The sequence below is a fragment of the Meleagris gallopavo genome, chromosome 1 (assembly GCF_905368555.1).
Source record: "Meleagris gallopavo chromosome 1, MGAL_WU_HG_1.1, whole genome shotgun sequence".
NCBI lineage: Eukaryota > Metazoa > Chordata > Aves > Galliformes > Phasianidae > Meleagris > Meleagris gallopavo.
In genome coordinates this window covers 81,507,959-81,531,565 of record NC_139404.1, presented here as the reverse complement: position 1 = coordinate 81,531,565, position 23,607 = coordinate 81,507,959, and the positions used below count along the sequence as shown (strand labels likewise).

The following is a 23,607-nucleotide window of genomic DNA, read 5'->3' as shown; positions in this document are numbered from 1 at the left end:
ACTGGCAAGACTCAGGAGAAATCACAGGTTTCCTAATTGCATTTGTGCCTGCACAGAGGAAAAAAAAAACCTTAAATACAGGCTGGTCAGATCTGTAGTGATGATGGAGAATTCTCTGCTCCATTCTGTGCTAGTGCGGGCTCTTCAATTTCTGCCTGGCAGCTTCCTTGTTCCCGAGGACAGAAAGATAAACTGTGGCTTTGTACGGATAGGGAAGACGACAAAGAGAAAAGAGAGAAAAGGAAATTCATTACATTTATCAGTGATAGCACTTTCTCAAACGATTCCTGTAACTTCATGTACCATGTCCCCTCCGTTGGTACATCTATCCTGGGTGGCAGTATCTTGGATTTGTAGAAAGAGCTCGTTCCTTTATCTGCACAGTCAGACTGGAGCCCTTTCTTGGTGCTGGGCTGTCTGTTCAGACTCTTCTGACTGCTCCGTGCTGAGATGCAAGGCATCACGCGTCACTTTCAATGATATTTCCTCAGTTAATAACTCCTCTGCTACTCCCTCTTCTGTTAAAGCAAGATGATGAGAAGAGGTTTGGTATTTAAGCAGCGAGTTGTCCTTCGGCAGCCAGGCAATCCAGACAGGAGCGCACAGCAGCAGCCAGGATGGACTCGGCATCAAAAGTAGTTAAGTTAACCTTTGATTGTACACAACAGACTGCTCTTTTCATTTTTTAAGTCTAACCAAACACAAAAGTTGACTATGTCAAGGTGGCCCAGAAACACTTGGGAACCCCAGTGTGTTTAACGATCTGAGGGAAGGCAGAAGCCATGAACTGTCCAACTGCTTGGTCACGGGTGGCTCTGTGGGTAGCCATAGTCTGTGCAGCTCATTGGTCATGATGACTGAAATAACAACAAATTGCTTTCTTCTTTTTTATCGCAGAGTCTCCTGGGAAGCTTATTTTGCATACAGTGACTCAGAATGCTGCCTGCTAAGCTGCACGTACTGTATGTCTGTCTGGAACAAGTCAGAGTAATTTGTCCTCTTGTTTACAGCAGCCTATTTATAATGGCACAGAGCTGTCCCAAGGGTACACCAGGTCTCCTCTCTGAACACCCAGAAAGGGGATTTTCACCCTCATCACAAAGCCATGAAAACTCCAGCTCCCTCCACTTTGCCTTCCAGTGTATATGCTTACCAAGGGCAAGAGGGAGAATGCCAGCTCAGAGAAGGCTTTGATGAAATACATCAGCAAGAACATTTGTTGTGTTATGATCACAGCAAGAACCCACCTGCCCCAAGATGATACAAAACCCAAACGATGGGGAAAACAAGTATTCCTGCATACCTAAGGATTATGGTACAAATTCTTGCTCTTCTCCCCAGAAATTAGTTGTTTGAAAAGGGTAATGTCTTTAGAGAGCCTGCTTTCAAAGCTCAAAACTGCTAGAATGAAATCTATAAAGCCACAACCTTTCTCAGTCAGTCAATTTCATTTCTTACTAATATCTGTTTCTGAAAGCATCGTATGTCACATATGTGGAAGGGATATGCATGTAACAAATCATACATGTGCATTCTAAATTTATTTTTCATAGCAGTAATTTTAAGTGTCCTACATTTGCGTCTCCTGCTGGCTAACCTTTCCCCCCAAGAATTAGATTAACAGTTCTCCAATCCGTGTATTTCAAACAACTGCCTCTTCCCATCCATTGAAGCAGGTTTTTCTTCTCTGCTTCAGATACAATATTCCTCTTTAAAACTGCAGCAGCCTACAGTCCAGTCTTCATTCAAAACTTTATCTTTATGTCAATCTGTAATCTCTGCCTTGTCTTGGAAGAAGGAGAACATCACTGCTTCAGAAAAGACAGCAGATTTCATAAACAGACATGCTATGCTTATTTTTGACTCTGTTATAAGACCAAAATTAGTGGCTATATGAATACATTTCACATATTTCATATATAAATACCCAAATTTATATCTGCACACACACACAAAATTCCAACAACGCATACTTGTACTTGCATATAAACAAAAAACTATTTAATCTTATTTTTACATATATATATTCACAGGCATGGATGAATATATATTTATGCCTCAATACATACACTCATATGCATTTTATACTCATTAAATACTTCCCAAGTTTTGTGCTGTATCTTTTCTGATATCTGAAGTATCTGGCTGAAGATGAACAGATAAGATGAATTACCCCTGTACTTAAGGAAAGAGACATAGCATGCCTAAAGCTTACCTAAAGTATTTTCTGTAATATATGTATCATTAAAGAACACAAAACACTTTCCCTGCATCTTCTTTTATTTAGGATGAGCAGAACCACTTGGAAATGGAGATTAAGACTATCTTAGGCTCATGTCAATAACACTATCTGTATTATGTCACGAATACATGAATATCATCTCTACCATGGCACTCTCCCTAACAGGAGTTGCAGCAGACTGTAGGTCACAAATCTGCCTCCATAGTGTGATTTCTAGTACCTTGAGTTTCTTCATGCTTACAAAGAAAGCTACCTCTCTTCCTGTTCCCAAATTAATTTTTCTTCTTCCCTTCCCTGTATAAATCTTAACAACTGCATATGCGTATTTTTTTTCTTTCATCACTCGTGGAATATCTGACCATGAATTGAAGTGGTCCAAAGCCCTTGAAAGGTAATTTTGATTCCTGAAATAATGACGAATACAAGGTGTGAATTTTGCAAAGACAAGAAATAAGGGAATTCTGTATCTGCAAGAAAACCCTTCCATTTGTACAGAGGATACACAGAACTGGGTTGGAGGTCTGTACGGTCCTGAGAGATCAGCAACACTATATATAGCAACACTATGTACAAAACAGCCACACAGATATAGTTTTCAAATTATTCTACAATCTGTTTACAGTTATTCCCTATCTCTAAGATCAGACATGAAGGACTGGTAGAGTTGACTGAACAAGTGATTCAGAATGGAAATATTTGACTTCTTATTTATGGTACCCAAGACTTTTTTTTTTTTTTTTTTAATTACATTGTTATTCATTTGTGTGTATACTAAACAGGTGGGATAATTGGTTTACATCCCATTGGTGATGTATGAAGGACTCATATTTTTTAGCATGTTATTTATACTATGATTCATTTTTTTACCTTGTTAGTTATACCATGTGTGTGGTCATTTATGTCATACGCTTCCTGTTTTTAACCAAATGACAAATTTCACAGACAGGAAGATAGATTCCAAATGATGCATAAGCTTTCATAATCATAAAAGTCTTCACTAGTACATTTTTGAAATATTAATTAGGAGAGAACTACGGCATAAAGCACTATCTGAACAAATATGAACAGATACCATTTTGTGACGTTTTGCCAGGCCTGAGATTGAAGATATTTTAAAGATGGAAGAAGAGTACCAACAACTGAAATAGGAAACTTTATATTATAATATTTCTGTAAAAGGTTTTATTTTACCAAGAATTGCATGTCAGGAATTACAGAGTGATACAGAATGTGTTAAACTCATATGGAAATGTTTATTTTACTAACTTGTCATAGAATTTGCTACTTTCCAGGAAAGAGATCCCTCCAAACCTGTGCCTTTAAAGACATTATGCCAAGGATCAAACACTGTCCAGCCACGATACATCAATAAAAGAAGAAACCTTCCAGTTCTTACTCAATTTAGTTCACGATTGCAGTTTGTTGTCTTCTGATAATCCCACTTCAGGCCTTGAGCTTCTCCATTCAAAATGAGTGGGAGAGAAGCGGAGGTAGCAAAATCTGATTACTGGTTGAGAGCCACATACAGCTCTCTCTTCCCAGAGAACAGATTTCTGTAGTAGCACATGTTGTCAATGGCAGCAGAAAAGTGCAGGGAACTTAAACCTCCATTTCTTGGTCTTCTTAAAAAGAAGCCTTTGAGCTCAATTGTGTTATACCCTCTCACTACTCCAAGAGCATAGCTGTCAAAGAGCTGTGCTCCCCCAAGGCAGCTCCTTTTGCATCTTAGCATAGCTGGCCATGAAACTCATGAGTGGAGCAAGAGGGAAAGTCATAGGATCATAGAACAGATTGGGCTTAACAACCATCTAGTTCCAACCTCTGAATTTGCTGCACCCACTACTTACTGACTGTTAGTCTCAACAGTAGCTTATCTTAATCACTGTAGCTTGCAGGGAAAATCATGGAGAAAAATTGAGAAGATAAACTCCAAAAACCGTCAATAATTATTTCTTCTGATTATGTGAGATGCTGAGATCATATACCACTGATATCAATAGAAATTTGTGCACAGCCCAGTATCCACTAGGTTCCAACAACCAGAAATATGATTAATGCATTCTGATATGAATGACAAAACTAACTCCCTTGCAAAATGCTTTGAAAATTGTACTTAAGATTGAGAAGAGAATTGGATCTTACCATACATCTTCTAATCACGATGGAAGACTTTGTACAAACAAATCTATACTTTACTGTGGCCAAATTACTGCGCCCTCATTCCACTAGATTTGCATTCCCAACATTTCTTTATTTCACTTACGTGAATCATATAGTTGTAGCATCAGTTCATCTCAAAACCTTTAATGTATTATATTGTCTCATAAAATCTCAGATTTCCCTGAGATAAAAGACCTGGGGGTACTGGTGGATGGCAAGCTAGACTTGAGCCAGCAATGTGCCCTCACAGCCCAGAAAGCCAACTGCATCCTGGGCTACATCAAAACAAGCATGGTCAGTACAGGAGAGACGTGATCCAAAGGATGGCTGAAAGAGCTAGGGCTGTTCAACCTGGAGAAGAGAAGGCTCTGAGGTGACCTGATAGCAGCCTCAGTATTTAAAGGGGAGCTATGGGAAAGAAGGAGACAGACTCTTTAACAGAGTCTGTGGTGACAGAACAAGGGGAAAGCTCAAAGGTAGTAGATTTAGGTTAGATATAAGGAAAAAATCTTTTACAGCAAGTGTGGTGAAGCACTGGAACAGATTGCCTGGTGATGTGATTGACGCCCTGTCCCTGGAGACTTTTAAGATGAGGCTGGATCAGCCCCTGGGAAACCTGATCTAGGTGTGATTGCCCCTGTTCACTGCAGAGAAGCTGGACTAGATGGCTTTTAGAAGTCTTTTCCTATCTAAGGATTCTATGATTCTATGACTCTGATTCCATGATGGCTAACGTATTAGCATTCCTCTTTACAGGGTTAGAAATGAAAGCTTGGAGAGGTCAAGTCAGTTGTCTAAGAGTCACGTAAGAAATCCTAAATATGTAGAAATCACAGAATCAGACTTTGGAATTCCAAGTCAGTGATGTTTTAACAATTTAAATAGTCGTGGCTGTCCACCTCAGAATTAAAGACTGTCAAGACCCCTTTTCTCTTGTACTCCTACATCATTGAATCTGATCTTGCAGCTTTGTTGTTTCTTACTGCAGCTGAGATAAGCAGGGACTGTAGTGCTGAAAGTCCCAAAGAGTCAGGAACCACTCCCACATGATTTTTAACTTTTGACCCTACCTTCTCCTGTTGCTTCACTGAATTGCTGAACATTCCACACATTCCAAACATTTTGCAAAACTTGAGTCTGAGCTTCTCCATGGGCAGCATCAGCTATAATTTCTTTTGGCAACGTTTTCTGGCAGTGTTAAGGAGGGATGCACACTATTGCACTGTGCATTTCCCATTTCCATTCTGGATGCTCAGAGAACACTGGACACCTATTAAGTCTTTCATACACCTGAACTCATTGATTAGGTCAAGATTCACTTTCACAGACCATTTAGGAACATGGCTGTTAACCAACACAGCACCTCCTTTCCCCCATTCTCTACCAGGATGTTCTTACTGCTCTATTCTGTCTCAGAGTAGTTGGGCCAAGACAGTGTTTCTGCCCTATCTGTACTGTCTCGTGCTCAGTGGTGCTGATGGTCACATTCAAGAGAGATCACACATTTTATCACAAAGAGATCTTGTATACCAGCAGAGGTACAACAGTTGTCTGAGAACATGATAATCAGGTGTCAGAAAGGTGCGTCTTGCACTAACAAACTTCATTACATCCCTAGCAAAGGCCTTACACAAAATAATGCTCCCTGTGTGCAAGAACCTTTTCTTTCCATATTTCTTTACAATGTCTTGTGCAGTCCTGGATCCAGACAGATAACAAGTGAGAAGCAGGCTAAAGGCTGCTAAAGGAAAAGATCCTGATGGAAACAAATCACGAATACTAGTTTCTTTCAATGCTATGCTCACTCTACTTCAGCTATAGGAGACAACCTTAAGCATGGATGTGTTTGCATGTTCTGGCCCAATCCTATCACAGCGTGTATTTTAATGAGTACATTTATTACATAGCTCACTGCACAAAGATTTCAGTTATGTTATAAAAAAACCCTTCCCCTGACTTTTGGATCAGGTATCTTCTGCATGTATTTTGAATCCACTGTTGGTTATTAAGCACCTTTTCTCCATTTCTGTGTCCTTAGTCCCATCTGGGAATAAAGCCTAATGTGGGTCTGCCCTCTCCTAGTACCCTTTCTCCTTCCCTTATATCCCAGACTACAGTGTAGACCTCTCTTAAATCCAGTGAGACGAGATAAGCCTTTTCTGCCTGGCAGAATTTCAGAAACATTAAGTGTAAGAGAGAAGGTAAGTAATTTACCATGCCTCCCCATTTCTGTAATGGGGGAGGACATCTTGATACATTTACAATACTCCTCTGGGGATATTTCATCAGTTATACCTAACTCTAATGGACAATAATTGATTTGAACTTTCTACTTAGCACAGAGCTGTAAACAGCTCCACTCCAGGTTGCAGCTATGAACTAGTGTTTTGTAAAATGGAGAGAAATTTGGAAAACTTCTGCATTGGTCTATTCAGTAAGTTAACAACTGAATGATTCAGTGATAAACTAACTTGTTCTCTCAATTTTAATAACAGAGAAAGCAGTTATTAACCTAGATTATACTTTTTTTTTTTTTCTTTTTTCATTGTACTCTCTTCTTTTCTGTCAAGGCTGACATTTCAGCTATTTCATTTACTTACAGCTGAGATATGCCGAATCGGGATACAGAACGCAGAAGTATTTTTATTGCTCTATTTAATGTCAGATGTTTATTTTTGTAGATCTCCAAGCAAAAAAAGTCTAGAGAATCCTTTGTCCTGCTGTAGTAATTAGGCAATATTTGCCAGTGTCTGAAGTCTACAAAAAAACAGCATCCAAGACAGTTGGGGTATTCCCCCTCCCAATCAATTTTTCTATTGGTTGGTACCTTAGGCTATTTTATTCCTGGGCATGAAAGCAAAATTCCATCATTTTTGAAAATTTGGCATATACAGCATTATGTCTTTGCCAAGGTTTGCAAAGTGAAAATACAGAGCTCTTCCCGGCTCCGCTAGGGAGTAACTAAGCAGCCCCCGTTATCACATGCTGTATTTTTTAACACCTGTTGCATTAGAGGTTATCACAAAAGGTTGCAACTGGGGCAAATGATCGCATCAGTAATCCGTATTTTGAGATCAATACTTCCAACACACAGGTTGTTACGGCAAGCTAAGAGCACTCCTCTGTAAGGTGTTAATTTATTAGAGATAACAAAAAAGCTCACAGAAAGCAGAGCAGCTACATTTTATGTTAATGCTACGGTTAGAATTCAGGCAAGCACAAGTAAGAGAAGCCAAAATGACGACCTTCTCGGTTCTGCCTTTTGTTCTTCTGAACAGCAGATGTCATTTCACAAGACTGTATTTATGCACTGTTTTGTTGCGCTGAGGACAGAGAGAATTGTCTTATTTATTTATTTATTTACTTAGATCATAGTCTGGGACTGGTGCTGGAACGATTTGCTGGCCTTCAAAGCTTTGCAACAAGGCCGCAGAAGTGCCTCCAGCACAGGCAGGTCGCGAGATGTCAGATTTCAGAATCAAGCAGTTCTAGCTGCCACCACTACCTGATGATTTGAACTGGGTCCCAACCTATTTTCAGCTGGTATGAGTACAGAGAGCCTAATCCTCAAAGGTCTTTCTTATTTTGGTAGCCTCACTAACATCACTGACACCGGCCCTCTGAGCAGGATCAGGCCTTTTGTTTCCAGCTTTTCTAGTTTGCAACAGCTGACTGAAGACATAGTGAACTTAAATGGCAAAAAGCAAGAGCAGTCTAACGTAACTTCAATACTGTGAACAATTAGGATGAATAATGAAAAATAGCCTATGTCCTTTCAGAAAGCTGAGACCCATGGTATTTGCTAGGCAGTTTCTACAGCTCTGGTATTTTAAGAGACAGAAGCTGCTGATTTCCTGCTGGTCCCTTTTTCAAGCAGAGTTTTTGGCACTCTCTCAGCACCAATGTAAGGAGTTAGCAGCAAATAGTATGTGCAAGTGTAAATTTTACTCGCTGGACCGTGTAGCAGTGCTACCAACATGGCAAGAGAGAAGCTGGACTACTGCCGTTAACAGGTTGCTTTCTCTTCTAGAGTTTGTAAATAACTGATCAGATTCCGGATTTCCACATTTTGAAGGTCAGGTGAAACAACATTGAAAGCCAATATGTTCCGATTATTACTGTGGTGCTTTCTTATTGTTCAGTTTAACTTGATTGTATAATGAGAAGCACAGCTGTGTGTTAAGCTGATGAGTTACTCAGAGGGACACGTTTTTTTGACCCAACACCTCAATTTAGCATCTTTCTTGAGAGAAATTTGTTATTTGGGAATGGCAGAAGATGAAGAAAGAGAGGTGCTGGCAGGAAGGATTTCATCTGAGCACTTCACATTCCAGCACATTTCAGGCAGAAACTGTTAAAAGGAACTGGCTCTTCTAATATACTCCTTATCACAAAACCACAAAGACAGACTGGACTCAATTATTAACTTCTGTAGTGATAACATGTCCCCCATCTCTCTCCTATCTTTGTGGCTATCCCAGGAAATGGATGCTGGATTCAATACACAGTACCAGCTGCCAGCTAATGCTTCTCAGAACAGAATCTAGCCGGTAGCAGGAACATCCTTGCATTCAGTGCTTCAAAATACCATTTTGTGCCTTCCATGGTATGACAGCCAGGAGCAGAGGGCTCTCCTCTTCACAAGAGGAGTCAGCAGGCATTTAAGCACTCTGGCACTGACAGTCTTTTCCAAGCAAGTGGAAACAACCAGTGAAGACTTAGAAGCCTACAAAAACTGTTGACATTTTTATCTGGAGTGGTAAATTATTTACAAACTACTGAAGCAAAATTTACAAAACCCATTTACTTCCTGGACTTTCAAAGTATTAGAGAAACCCTTGAAAATCCTTGCATCCCCAGCTAATTTCAAGAACAGACTGAATTTTTTTTGGCTAGGAGCTCCAACACCTTTTCAGTTCCCTGACTCCAGGATTCATATGCAGCATGAGTCTGGATGATACATCACAATTTATGTTTGTTTCTTCTTTCATACATCCTTTCTGAAAGTGGTCTAAAAGGATCTTAATCAGTGGAAAGTCATAAAGGCCTCTGATAAACACAGTAATGATAAATGAAAAGAAAATCTTTACAATGTTGCAGCCTTCCTACCATTAAATGTTCCCTTTCTTCTTTAATAGTAACCTTGCCTATTTCTCCTCAGACTCCCAAGCTGAAGTACAGAACCTCTGTCTTTCTATGGGTACACTTTTCCAGTCACAGTTGAGTCCTTCTTTTCTGTAAATCATATCTGAGGTTCTCAAATCTTTCTAATGGTTCTGCTTCGACTTCCACTGAGGGAAAAGCACTTGTTTGGCTTCAACAGCCTCCTGTACCTTTCCGCATCTAGGCAGACTCACCTCCCTGCACTTTGCAATGCACATCTACATGACTTCTCAGATCTGCCTAAGGAGCTTTTGTGAATCCTTTTATTATGCTATTTGAATTTTACAGACTTCCATCTCATATTTCTTTAAGCAAAAATAAAGTAGGCTACCATTATGTATCTGTTCTAGTAGTCAGCAGAATCAGAATTGTTTCTGAAACTTTCCTGGTACCACAATGCAGGCCTGGACCAAAGACCAGTTATTTATAGACACGTTATTTTCAACACATCAGGGCTTCTTCCTTCTAGCCATTCATTAATTAAATATTATTATTTTTAATTTAACCAAATAAGTAGATGTAGGTACAACTTTCAGTCTCTGGCAATATTCTCATTCTTACTAAATCGTATTAAAGGAATGCAGTAAAATGTAGCATGATGAATTTATTTTCATGAAAACAGGGAGGAAGAGAATATCTAGTTAGACAAGTTGTTAAGATCTTTGTACACAACAACCTTGAAAACCTACCTCTTACCATTCTACTTAAGAAACAAATCCCACACTGAACTGTTTTAACCCTGATCTTTAGAATTGAAACTAGACAATAAAATTTTACAATAATTTTTAGATTCAAAACCATCTTATATGTGGTTTCTAATGATGGATTCCAACACAGCATTGCAAAGGAAGGGATAATTGTATTGCTCACCTTTCCAATGCTTTCCCCAAATGGCAGCCCACACATCTGATCTTGGTATTTTTTTTGCTTGCTATTCTGGATACATGCAACAATTGTCTGGGAAATATTGCGAGGTCTCTTTACATGGGGTGAGTTGGGTAGAGTCAAAATAAGTGGTGCCAATCCTTTATCCATCTGGTTTATGACTGTTCCAGATGGAAGGAAGCTATTAGAACACCATTCTTAACTCCCAGCAAAGGCGGAATACAGTCTCCAAATTAATGAATTACCATATGAGCCACCTAAGCTTAGTCAGAAGGCCAAGAAAGTACTTGGCCCACTCTAAAATGTTCAGATCAGCCTCGAAATGGAAAAGACCAGATTAACAGTTCCTGAAGTCTTGAAGGGAAAGGAGCTGGGGTAGCCTGACAGTGCCTGATAAAAGCAGGACATAAGGCAGCCCTTCCACTCTTCTGAAAGTTAAAAACACAGGTCTACCATCTGCTACAAATTGCAGGACAACAGTGCTCTCTCTCTGCAGCAGAGCTTCAAATCCAGCAATACAAAACCAGCCTTTGACACCTAGCAATCCTTAAAATGAGAAAAGCCACCAAAATGAAACACTTTTTTTCCTTCAACTAAGTGCCCTACATAAGCACCAAACCAAGCGAATCAAAATGTTCCATTAGCAGCAGTAAGCATGCGGTGAGTGTGGACAAGTGGGGCAATGGAGAATGAAGTAGAAGCGGGGTGACCAGGGGTCCCCAGCTGCCAGAGCAGTTGAATGGCAGGGAGGGCAAAACTAAATATACAAAGGGCTGGGTGAACAGGAGGAACCCAAAGCTTCGAGTGACACCTAAAGGCAGCTGAGATAATAGAGACCTTTAAAGAGGTCTTTGAAATAGGAATGTGGAGAGCAGGGGGACAGGAAAGGCATAACTGAGGATTTTTTCTGATCGTTAAAGAAAGGAAAATGCAGCCCTCGCTCATTATGGAGGCAGACAGCCCAGCCAAGCTGGTACATCTCATCAACCTATTAATAAAGCTGTGCTCAAATCTAGTTTCACAAGGCAAGCCATCGGATTCTGTGCTTCCAATGCGTTGTACAGACACAGGGCTATGGAAAACCTCACCCTCTGGAGAGACCTGAGTGAGGCAGTCTTTTTCATTAATACCAAGTCTGCACAATGAATCAACAACAGATTCAATAAGGCCAGGAAGAGCAAAAATAGAGCTTCTGAACAAATAAAAGACATGTAATGAGATCAGAGTGAATTTAATGGGAACCTCTATTCCACTGAATAGACAAGGTCCCAGACATCCTCCTTCCTGGGTCTCAGGAGCTAAGCCAATAGACTTTGAGTTGCATCATTAAGTTCAAAATCAGATGAACAGTAATTGAAGTAAAAGTCTTATTTTTGGCTTGTTGATCAAAATGGAGATCAGATGTGCCTGAGGGCATGATTTTCATCAGGACCTCAATGCAATCCTTGATTTCCAGAGCACTGCACCTGCAATGAATCATGGGCTCAACTAGGAGCATATTAATACCCAGTTACCTGGTGTGCAGGTGGAAATAGAAAATGCAATATTTAAATGCTTTAAAAGCACCTGCCATTTATTACGAACACAGTTCTTTGCAGGCACAAAATTGCATCTTAGCACACACGTGCCATGATTGAAAATCATACGTGATGATTTTGAAATAGTATATTCACATTTGTGCCTACATTCTGATAGCCATTCACTTCCCCTCCCTCCAATATTTGGCCTAAAAGATCTTCCTCATCATCAATAAGGAAGTTTGTAAAGCAGAACTCTGTACTGTGATCACAGCAGATCCATTAAACTTGTAAGACAGTATCGTAAGCACACATCAACCAAAGATGTTCCATTCAAACATCACTAGTTCAAAGATCACTAGTTAAATCCCCCCAAAATAACATGTTGTCCCTCCTTTAATATGTAACACAGCAGGTGATGGAGAACTGAGAAAAATTAGAAATCTTGTTCTCATGGGTGAAGAGACAGCCTGTCATCTGTGCAATTCTTCCCACACATGAGTAGGTAATAAATACAAATTAGCATCCATTGTCCTAATGTCTTGAAGTTTGCCCTCTTAACTTAGTGTCATACATACATTCAGCACATCCTACAGGATACTCTGGTACCTAGGCAGAAGAGAAGATAATTTAGGTGTTTGGTGATCTGGGGCAGACACAAATGAAAAGAAATAAATGGATTCTTCATTTCACTTGTTTCCTGCAGAAGAAAACATCTGCATCAAAATGAGTTTAAACATAAGGGAATACATTTTCAATGTGTTGCACAGGGATTTAGCCACATGACTCCCATTGATGTTTATGGGAAACGAGTGGCTAAATCCCCATGTAATAGGTTGAAATTTTAGCCCAAAGAGATTGACTGCAGAGGAACTCGTCAAGGTCTTTGCTTACAAAAATTGTGAGCGTATCAACTGTTCTCAAATACCATCTCTCCTTACTGATATATAATCAAGTGGACCCCTTGAAAGGGATCGGTGAAATTACCTCTATTAAAAGGTTACTGAAAACCTTTAAACTGCTCTAGTAGTGAGTGCATGAACATGACCTGCAGGTGAAAGGGCATGTCAAAGGCTGACTTGTGTGCTGATCATGTCACTTTTTACAAGCTGACGCTCTCCTGGAAGACAAAAATAAGGGGTTATTGAATGATTTAATGCTTCAGACTTCAGCAACAAAAGGCTTCTAGTAGCGTGGACATCCTGCCATAAAATGCATCAAGAAGAGCTTCTAACCATAGTTAGTCTCAGTATGTTGCAAGAAAAGAAGGAAGATGCTAAATCCCTCGGCTTTTCTCCTGCCTTAAGGAGGATGGAGATAAGTGTCAGATTAAAGTGAGAGAATCTCTTCTGTTTTCCAATTACACAGATACAGGCCTACCAGTAGCCAGATACTTTTCAGTAGCCAAAATTTGCTACCAAATCTGTTCCATGAGTATCAGATCAGAGGTTTAACTAGAAAATATGTGTCTAATTCCTTCCTCAGTCATGTGGCACTTATTTCTCAAGGTAAATTAGCAAAGGGCTAGCTTATTTCTGACTAAAATATATGGCCAACGCAACACATTTTTGTGATACCGCATCATTTATTGCGCCTCAATGCCATCTAATTCTGCAGTCATTCCCCCAACCTCCCTCACACAGAGGGTGCTAAGGAGCAACACAGACAAAAATGAAATGTTTTAGCACAGTAGATCAATAAATCTATTGATCTTATATTATATTATAGCATCCTAGAGCAGGTTTAATGTGCAGACTAGTTCAAGCATGGTGATTATAAAAAGCAGGTTCTTTACAGAAATGTAGCCAGCAAAAGGATTGTTGTTCCTCTAGTTTTTGTACGCAACTGTTGAGAAAAAAGTCTTTCTGTAGGGGTTGGTATTCATGATTATTACGCATACTTGAGAAACTTCTGAAAGTTTTTATTATATGAAAAGAAAGATTTTTCTTTTTTTAAATTATAAACAATCAATCAGAGGCATTCCACAAAGTTAGAGCAATGCACACCTATTCTTTAGCCATCACACTACAATTTCAAAACATAAACTGCACTCCTATATGTACTTCAACTCTGAAATACTGTATATGTGAAAATTAATCTGGCAGACTTCTGAAATTGCAGGCTTTGGGGGTGAGCAAACGGGTACAGTTTTCCTTTAACTGTTTTTTGAACCCCATGTGTTGAGAGAAAACAACAGAATGGAAATTGCTCATCAAAATGTTAACTTGTGGCACGGCAGAGCCACAAAGCAGGTGCGTGGCATGCCGTTCCCTTCGCTGACATGCCTACCACATGTCACCCAGTTCTGCCACCTCCGTCACTTTCTTTTGGAACCTCTCCTCCTGCAAACACTGAAATGCGGCTTGTCACAGAGTCTAGCACAGAAGCGACACAACCTTTGAGAGAGCAGGCAGTTTGGGAAAGCACTAATTTAGGATAATCCCTTCTGAAGTAATCCTTTGGATAATCTGCAGTGACCATGGTCTTCCAGCCCAAACATAAAAATCTTTCAGCTAATGCTTTTGCTATTAGGAGGGTATCTAGTCAGAGAAATAATATGATCTTCCTAACTCAAGCTAGTAGCAAGGATGCTGACCTATCACAAACAACTGAATTTTTCAAATTAGAAAACACTTGAACAGACAATACAAAATATAAATAAATAAAGGATAAAGCATCACAAAGCACACTTTGCTCATTTATTTTGACAACCGTTTAGGTTTAATTTGTGAAACTACTTTACAGTCTACAAGTAAATGTGTTGTGATGAACTTTCTAAACATAATGAAGTCTTCATCATCTTTGAATGAATGCCTGTCTTTGTGGTTCCAGTGCTTGTGGCTGGAAGTGAAAGCTACTAATGGAGAAGTTACCCTTTGGGTGGCTGAGATTTACAGAATGATTATGGGAGAAGAGATATCTTTTTTACTGTTCTTTCTTCCTCACAGTGCTCTGTGCACTTGGACATCGGAGACTACAAGAAGCCAAAAACTCTTCTATGTCTCATGGAATCTTCAGCCCTCTGCAAAGCCTCTGTGAAGGATAACTTAGATTTCCCTACAACATTTAATGACAAACATTACTTTGCCCCAGTTCTCAGTACCCACTTCCACTTGCCTCGTGTAGGAGTTTACTGAACTTCCACAGCATTCTCAGCCTCAGTCTGAAATGCTAGATTTCAAACAGCTTCAATTGTATTTGCTCTGTGATTTACATTTTCTTTTCCCAACTAGAGAGAGAATACAACAATATCCCCAAATGGGCAACTTGAACTCTCAACTATTTTGGCCTTGGGTTTCAGTTTTGTCACTCACAGAAACTGCCTGACAGAATAGACAGCAGTCAGAGGAAACATCCATCGACCAAAACGGAGTGGAGAAAGCACAAGACTTGACCCAAATAGTTGCATAAAGAATTCCTAACAAAACATAACACAGTAGTAACTACTACCATGATATGAGGGACGCTCTGACAGTAATGCCTCCTATTTTATTATGATGGCCCACAGTGTCAAAACCAGTTGGTGGGATGGTAGAGACTGAACCTTCCCACCAATATCCTGATACATGTTGCTGCCGTGACAGCAGAGGGGCAGTCTGGCAGAATGCCATATGACACGGAAGTGCAGATGAAGCAAAGGTGTATCACTGAATTTCTCCATCTGGAAAAATGGCACCCATGGACATTCAGCAATGCTTGTGCTCTTTGTATCTGTTGTAATTTCCACAGAAATAAACAGGAGGCATTACTTTTGGAGTAAGCGATGTATTAACCACAGCATTAGCGTAGCTCACCACTCAGGTGTCACATAGTATCCTGAGGTTAAAACAGGGCAGCTATGTGGGCAGCAGTGGCGGGAATTTCAGGCTTGCTATTTTCCTGTGGCCAAAGAGGTAAATAACTCACAGACGTAGTTTTATTTCAGCCACAGGATGGCAAAGGGAGAACCAAGTCATAGCTCCGCAGACGGCTCCAAATCAGTTGCTCCATTGGCAGCCTCAGACTTTCCTTTCTTCTCAGGATGGAATTTATTATCATAACTCTGAGTCTGACTTCACTCTTAGTGGCTGAATCTGTGTCCAGACTTCTTTCTGCTGGCTGCTTTGACTAGATGGGGGGTATTGCCCTGGAGGATCCATGCTATTTGAGCACAATAAACATCTTTAAAAAATAATTATTTCTCTTTAAGCCCCATCTCCTCATTATTCGTAGTAAATATGAAGCGCAGATAAGTAGTAAAATCACGAAGTACCCATGACAAAATATAGAGAATTAAAGAAATGGGAATCTTCCTAATATTACTCATAGCCTTCATTGCACCAGAGAACCCAGCTCTCCAAGAGTTGTTGGGAAACATAGTTTACTGCTTCTGAGTTGCATACCAACCTCATGCTGTCAGCTGAGCTGGACTAAGAGCCTCCTGATGCCCTGAGGACTAAAAACATGATGTCTCATGGTACGCAGTATGGATCAGACCTCTCTCTAAGTTTGATGAGGACAACTGTCCCAGTGCAACACTCTTTGTATCTCCAACACCACTGAGGCAAAGCTGAAGAATTGCTTTTTTCCCTATGACTATTTTAACAGAGAAAATTTTCTTTAGAGGAAATGCTGAGGTGAAAGAAAGCTGAGTATCATTATTTTCTGAAATTTTCTAGTGCCGCTGTTTTTTCAGGAGTTAGTTCTATGTTATTTTGTTGTACCAACAAACAAACAACAAATCCAACCCCAAGCCATTACATCTAAATCCAGTGCAGTTTTATTGCACTACTGCTTAAGTGGGAACAGACTTCAAATACTACTTCTCCTTTTCTAAAAGCAGAAGACCTTAGCACTTGAGCTCAGAAGCTTGACCATTAATTGTTTGTATTGCAGAGCCTATGACATACTTAAGTAGCTGAGCATAACAATAAACACAATAGCCAGTTCATTAAATCATTCTTTGTTAAGACTTTTCAAAGCTTTGGGCTTAAGCCTCTTAGAATTGAAATCATTATGCTATTTTTTTTAAACAAATGAGCAAACATAATTCACACAAAAAGGGGAAAGCACAACAGAGTCTTTGATGTATGCATCATCACTGTGATGCTTCACTGAGATTAAACTATATGTCTTAACACTGCTAAGAGGTTTCAGCAGCTCTTTCCAAGGCAAAGCAGAAATCAGATCGGCTATAAAACGTTGCTGTTGCTGTCACCTCTCCTACGACAGCTTTCCTTGGCCTGTCACATCATGAGAGAGGCTATCAATAAACTCTGAAGAGTGGTGTTTGTAGTCCCACTTGTTGCGTCTGTAAGATCCTGTCAAAACCTTGATTTGTTGACATATCCTGCCAGACTCGGAGGATGACTGGAGATGACGAAAGGTGGACCCTTGGAGTGGAGGTTTGCTGTGCAGAGAGAATTTGTTCTTTTATCTCAGACGTGCTAACACTTCAGCTTGGAAAAACAGGGCCAAACTATTCACTGCCTTGCAGGTAGGCGGGTATTTTATGCAAGCCTACTTAGATAAGGCTAAAATACTTTAATACAATGCTACACTGATGAGCACACCAAATTATTCTGCTTTTTAAACAAACCCACAATCCTCACCCTTGCTTTTGCCACACAGCTCTGGCTGGCTACAGCTTGTTTCTCCTTGTGCCAACACTGCAGCTGCACTTGTAAGAACTCCATTTCCCTCTCTCTGTAAAACAATCCTGCACCTTTTCTCACATCATATGTCACGGGAAGAATCTCTGCCATTCCCTTCCTATGAATATCGTTAGTATGTGAATTCACAAACTATTAGCATGAGAACATGTTGTAAGGAAAGCAGAAAAGACGTGAGGAGTTGAGCAAAAGACTGTGCTACTGCCTTCTTTTCCCCTTCCCTCAGATGTTCTGGTTATGACTTCGTGTGTTACAGCTGTCTGACTTAAAGCCTGCTCCTGACCGGGTTCTGAGTACTCTCCACTCCTGACGGGGTTAATGACAGCAAATACAAATAGTAATGGGCATGTTTAACATCCTATCCAACATATCAGTAAATTGCCTTCTTGCAATTTTTACCATTTCTTGTAATCACTGCCACAATGAATTTTAAGCCAAACCTCACACTGATATGCAACTCACAGAACCGCAGCCTGGCAGAGGGCTCATGCTCTCTCTGTTCCATATCAGGCATCTTTCCCAAGAAAAAGAGGATGAAAAAAGGGTTGGTGAAGGAAGGAGAGAAAGCTTGGATTCCTTTTCCCACATAAGATTCCTCAGCCTGAACAGAGGGCTTGCAAACTACCTGTCTGAGACCTGTGGAGGCCTCAGATCTAAGACTAAACTTGTCTCTCTGAGCAGACACAAAGCACATATGGCTTTAAAGAAAATGCATAAATGAATTGAGAGTTAAAAACTACTAGAGAATACTCCCTGGGATTATCTGTACTATCAAGACAGGAAAACTTTGCAGATGCTACTGTCTCTCTAGAGGAATAAATGCTTGCATTTTAATATTCTCAGCAGCTGGTTCCTGTTGAATGCCATCAGGATGATTCAGCCACCCACCAGGAACACCAGTAGCAAGTGCACACACAGAAATCTGCAAAACTTTCTGCTCTCAATGCCAATACCATTACTTTGGTGGAGTCTGATCTGTATCAACTCTCCTCCGTTACTACTTGCAGCAGGGTGCACCATCACTCCAGGAAGGTGAAAGAGAATAGATAGTCCTTGGTACTGCCAATATCAATCCATCTGCCTTCCTCCTATAAGCAGTGCTTCCCACAATCCACATTCTTACAGTGTACTCTGTGGTTACCTCACTCACCTTCAGTCTCACCACAAGTAATGTTTCTCTGCTGTGAGCTCCTCTCATCAAAGTAATGGTTCAGGCTGTCTGATAGCCTTCCCCTCACAATGGTCAACATCTGATGAAAGGGACTGTGACCCTATAACATGCTGGGTTTCTACATGAGACACAACTGTGACAGATTACTTCCTCACCCCAGCTGATGATCAATTTATCTCTTAAAATCTGATCTCTCTTCCCATTTTTTTTTTTTAAATTAGCCTTAGTGACATTCTGTCCGTGGTCTGTGGACCACTTCCAGGTGCTTTATGGAGGTATATCTGTCTATGAGCAATAATGAAGCATTAACTTTTCCACAAGTGGCAACGTTTCCTGACATTTGTTGACTGGGTCAGATCACTCAAGGTTTCCTCTAATACCACTGGGACAAATTTCTTCCTCTCTTTTATCTGCTAGTTCTTGGAAGTAAATTCAACTGCAATCTCAATTTGCAGAACTCTTTTTTTTTTGCAAGACAAACTACAGAAGACAACAAAATGGCAGAGTGACCAGGGAGACTGGGCGACTCCTGACTTTAGGTCCTACTGCAGGGAAAGAGTCTTTCAGTTCTAATTCATGTTATGTCTGACAGCCAGAGAGTGAAAATAAACAGCTCAAATACGAAACAGTGAGAAAGTAACAAAGCAGATGCACCCATCTGCTCAATAATGCCCATTTAGTTCTCCTCCTTCATGCTTCTGCCATTTCATTCAGCTCAATTTAAAAGGTGCTACAGGTGGACAGGGAAGCAATAGTAACATCTATTTTAAAATGATGATTTTTAATTACATCATCACAGAGTATCCTAATTCCACTGTTGTCTTTTAATGCTTTGGTGTGCTTTTAACAGGGAAAAAAGTGTTAGTTCAGACCAAGCCAGTAGCACTGGTCTTTCAACAGGAACAACTCCAAATATTAGTGCCATATATTAGTGCTACCACCCACGTAACTCCTTAACTAACTTCTCAAAGAAATGAAAAAAATTTAGGTTTATTACCCATGCCAGGATGTCTTAATGCGGGAAAAAAGCCAAAACAGAGAGGTCAGAAATTGTGCATCAAGTAGGTGACAGAAACATTATAACATGAAAGCTTTAATGTCAGATTCCTGATGTACCCATACAGCTTGTGACAACTACTGCTGACTGCAATGATATTCATTTTGATTAGAAGTGATGCTATCATATTCCTTACTTGCTTCACAAAGAGTACCTTCAAGGAGCTGTGCAATTTCCAGAATCCAGGGTGGTCCCTACCACGATCTCACCTTTAATCAACAAATTTATGGAGTCGCCACTTGCTCATTCTAAGGAGTGAATGGTTAAGTGTCATTCAGAGCCAGCCAGGAGTCTGTGCATGAATATGGAACAGAGAGGCAGGAGGGCAGCAGAAAGTGAGAGAATAATCTTTTATACCAAATTAAAAATGCAAAATTTTAATGAAAATTTTAACTGCTTTCACAGTTTTCTGGTATTTCATCTCATGAAAAAAAAAATAGGAAGAATTAAGTTTCACAGACATTGGAAAACCTAAAAAACTGAGTTATCTTTAATTAAACAATACAAGCATTGTTGACTTATTTGTTGTTGTTCTGCCTTGGAAAAAAAAAAAAAAAGTAAAAGGAAGGGAAAAGAGAACATTTTCATTTTCCTTACTTTTCTTTTTTTGCAATCACTAATGAAGTTTTCTGACCAATTCTTCCAGTAAGCTATCTCATTGGACGTGATGTGGCAAGAAGGATCTGTTACCCATTGTGGTTTCAGGACTAAGAATGGATTGGATCGTCTTCTCTGTTATTTTAGCCCCAAAGTATATTTTAAACAGCCTTAAAGAGAATGAAAATTCTTCTCACACCAGTGACAGGCAGAAATGGCTTTAGAAATTACTTTCATATTTCCAACAGTTTTTTGTTTCTTTTTTTCTCCTTCTGAGAAATTTTGCTTTTCTCTTCTTGTACAAATCCAAAAGGATAGCCTTGTTTGAAAGATATCAGTCAGAGTACAACCCTCAGTGATCGATCAATCAACAATACCCAGATAAGTGTTTCTAGCAGGTAGTGTGTGTGATGGAATTTACTTCCACGTGCTTCCATCAAACCAGCAACAGGTCAGTGATACAAAGCCAGTTTGAAGGACTGCCTTTTTTTTTTTTTTTTTTTTTTTTTTTTTTTGCATCTTCAAGCGTACAATAAAAGCATATATCATCTTCTTAAAAGCTAATCTGACCAATGCAGATTGGAAGCATTTCAGTGCTTGGCCTGAAAAAAATGGCAACTTAGAAACTATCTTTTGTCTCATTCCATTTTCTCAGACCGAGGCGCACTAGGCATATTTTGAAAAGAAAATCGAAGTCCTTTAGAAATATAAATATCTGTCTTAATAGAAATCAAGCAGAATTTTACCTTAGCCATATAATTTTATCAAAGTTTGAGAACACAGACATCTTCAAAGTGCAGTGAATTTGTTACACTCTAAGACAGAGCTTTTGTAGCACCAGTGGCAAACTTTATCAGAATTATTTCACAGATGAAGAAAGACAAGAGAAACGACTCAAAATGTGAGGTAAAGATGCAGCAACTCTTTACACTGACTGCAGTGAAAATCAAAGATAAATGCAACCTTGCTGCTTGCACCTGATGACTCTGTAGCATTTTTTCAGCCTACATCCAATCAGTCTTCTCAGCAGCTCAGAGGCAGGAAACCACTAGCTAGTTTTGGAGTGGTTTGGAGCCATTTGGAACAAGGGTGCTAAGCGACTTGTCCAAGGCTGCGCTGCGAAAGGGAGCAGAGGTGAGGAACTGATCCAACTTCTTGTGCTCCAGCTCCTGGCACGAGGAGAGGTCCCACTGCAGAGGAGGCTGACTCAGACAGAGTAAACTTGAGAAAACCTAAAGCACAGTTACCCTCAGAAAGTTTTACCCTGCTCTTTGTTCTTCTGTCATTAGGAAAAAAAAAAAAAAAATCGACAACAACAACAACAGCAACAAAAAAAACAACAAAAACCAACTATGTATGTAGAAAGAGCTCTCTCTCACCTAATTAGGCCTCCCTTTTGTTATATTCTGAACACCGGAGTTTTAATTCTGAACAAGAGGGTTCTTAGGCAGAAAATTTGGCCAGGTTTTTTCCACAGAGTTTAAATGCATTCAGATGCTTTAAAACCATACCAGCTCCTCACGAACCTGAAGATTAAGCATTACATTTTCAAAGCTATAATGAGCGTTGGTATCCTGTGAGATAGGGAACCATCGACTGACTTAGAAGCCTTAGTCCATACTAGCACAAAAATACTGAATTATCAGTATTTTTTGTTACTTTCTTCATATAATCTGCTATTTCCCCATCTGTCAGGATCTTACTGACCATCACCAACTATGTTTGTTTCTCTTTTCTGTTCTTTAATATCTCTATGATGCTTCACTCTTCATGCTATTTTCTGTGTCCATTTTAAAGACCCTCACTCTTATTTTAGCCTGTTTTCCTCTTTATAACCTAGTCTTCATGTTTACCTATGTGTTTCTTGCATTTCTGCCTACCTACTGTGAAAAAAAACCATTGCCTCTGCATAAGCTTTTCTTCCGTTTCACCATTTCTTCTGAAACCTGTACTTCCTTGCCCTTCAAATTCCATTACTCTGTAGCCCCTATATTCAAACCGTACTGTCATTGCCAAAAATTCACAATCAACAAGCAGAATTTCCTAATAACAAGTACAGCAAGAAGACTTCTGACAGAAGACGACTCTGTTATGCATAAGACCAAGGCTGAAGTTAGACAAACTCAGATTCAAAAATGAAATGGATGTTGAAATGCTTAGAAGAATTGACTTAAATATGGTCATTCTCTACTTAAAGATTAAGGTTACCTATCTTTCTGAAATATGTGCACCGGCTCACTGGAAGATATACGCTTCAATAAATGCAGTGGGCTTTACCACAGGAAGGGAAACAGATTAGACTTATCACAAAGGTCCTTGCTACTTGACCATCTTCAGAAATGAAAAGGCATCACAATCCAAGCTCCCTCTGACTTTGTTAGGCACTCTCACACATTGTTCCTACCTGCTAGTACATGTTGAGTAGTTTGGAGCAACTACTTTCCTCTTTAATTACAAAGATATTTCTCCATTTTTGCTGAGGTTTCCCTTCCCAAGCCAGGGCTTCCTGGCTGCCTTGAAAATGGTGATTAATCAAAACAAATGCGTTCCACTACTGTCCATCCATATGCAGAAAGAAAAACAGAACAATGTTTACTTTTCAAGAGTCTTCTCTCATTTCACAGCTCTAGTCTCTGTCCCAGCTTCTACTCAGGACTTTTCCAGTCTACCTCCAATTAAACTGACCTTGTTTTCCTGGGCTCATTCAGATCCCCAATAAGAGCTCAAGATTAATAATTTTTTTTCTACTACATCTTAGAAAGATCTTTCAAAGATCTTAGCAGCCACAGAGCTGCTGGCCCAAGACACACAGAGTTATCAATGTCTCAATTTACATTCAATTACCATTTGGAAATTTATCTTCATCATCATAACTATGAAAGTCATGTTTTAACTATGGTACAATTAACAGATATGGAACCAACCATCGCAAAAACAGTGGACTTTTCAAAATCTGTTTAAATTCATTCTAAACTGCACATTTATGACATTGCAAAAATTTACTAAAGAAACATGAGTTGATATTTGTCCAGTGCTTTAACATGAGAAGTGCTGCTGTTGTCAAAAAGTCTATTGCGGACTTAAGTAGCTGTGAGAATGCAAAACAATTTAAAATGTGAATAGCTTTCGTAACTAATAGCAAGTAGGCAATATAACAGATGGCA

General features: G+C 39.6%; 1 protein-coding gene across 18 annotated transcripts in view; it reads right to left on the bottom strand.

Moving 5' to 3' along the window:
* ZBTB20 (zinc finger and BTB domain containing 20) overlaps positions 1–23,607 on the bottom strand; it is a 455,562-nt gene that overhangs the window by 66,054 nt on the left and 365,901 nt on the right. The window lies entirely within an intron of this gene.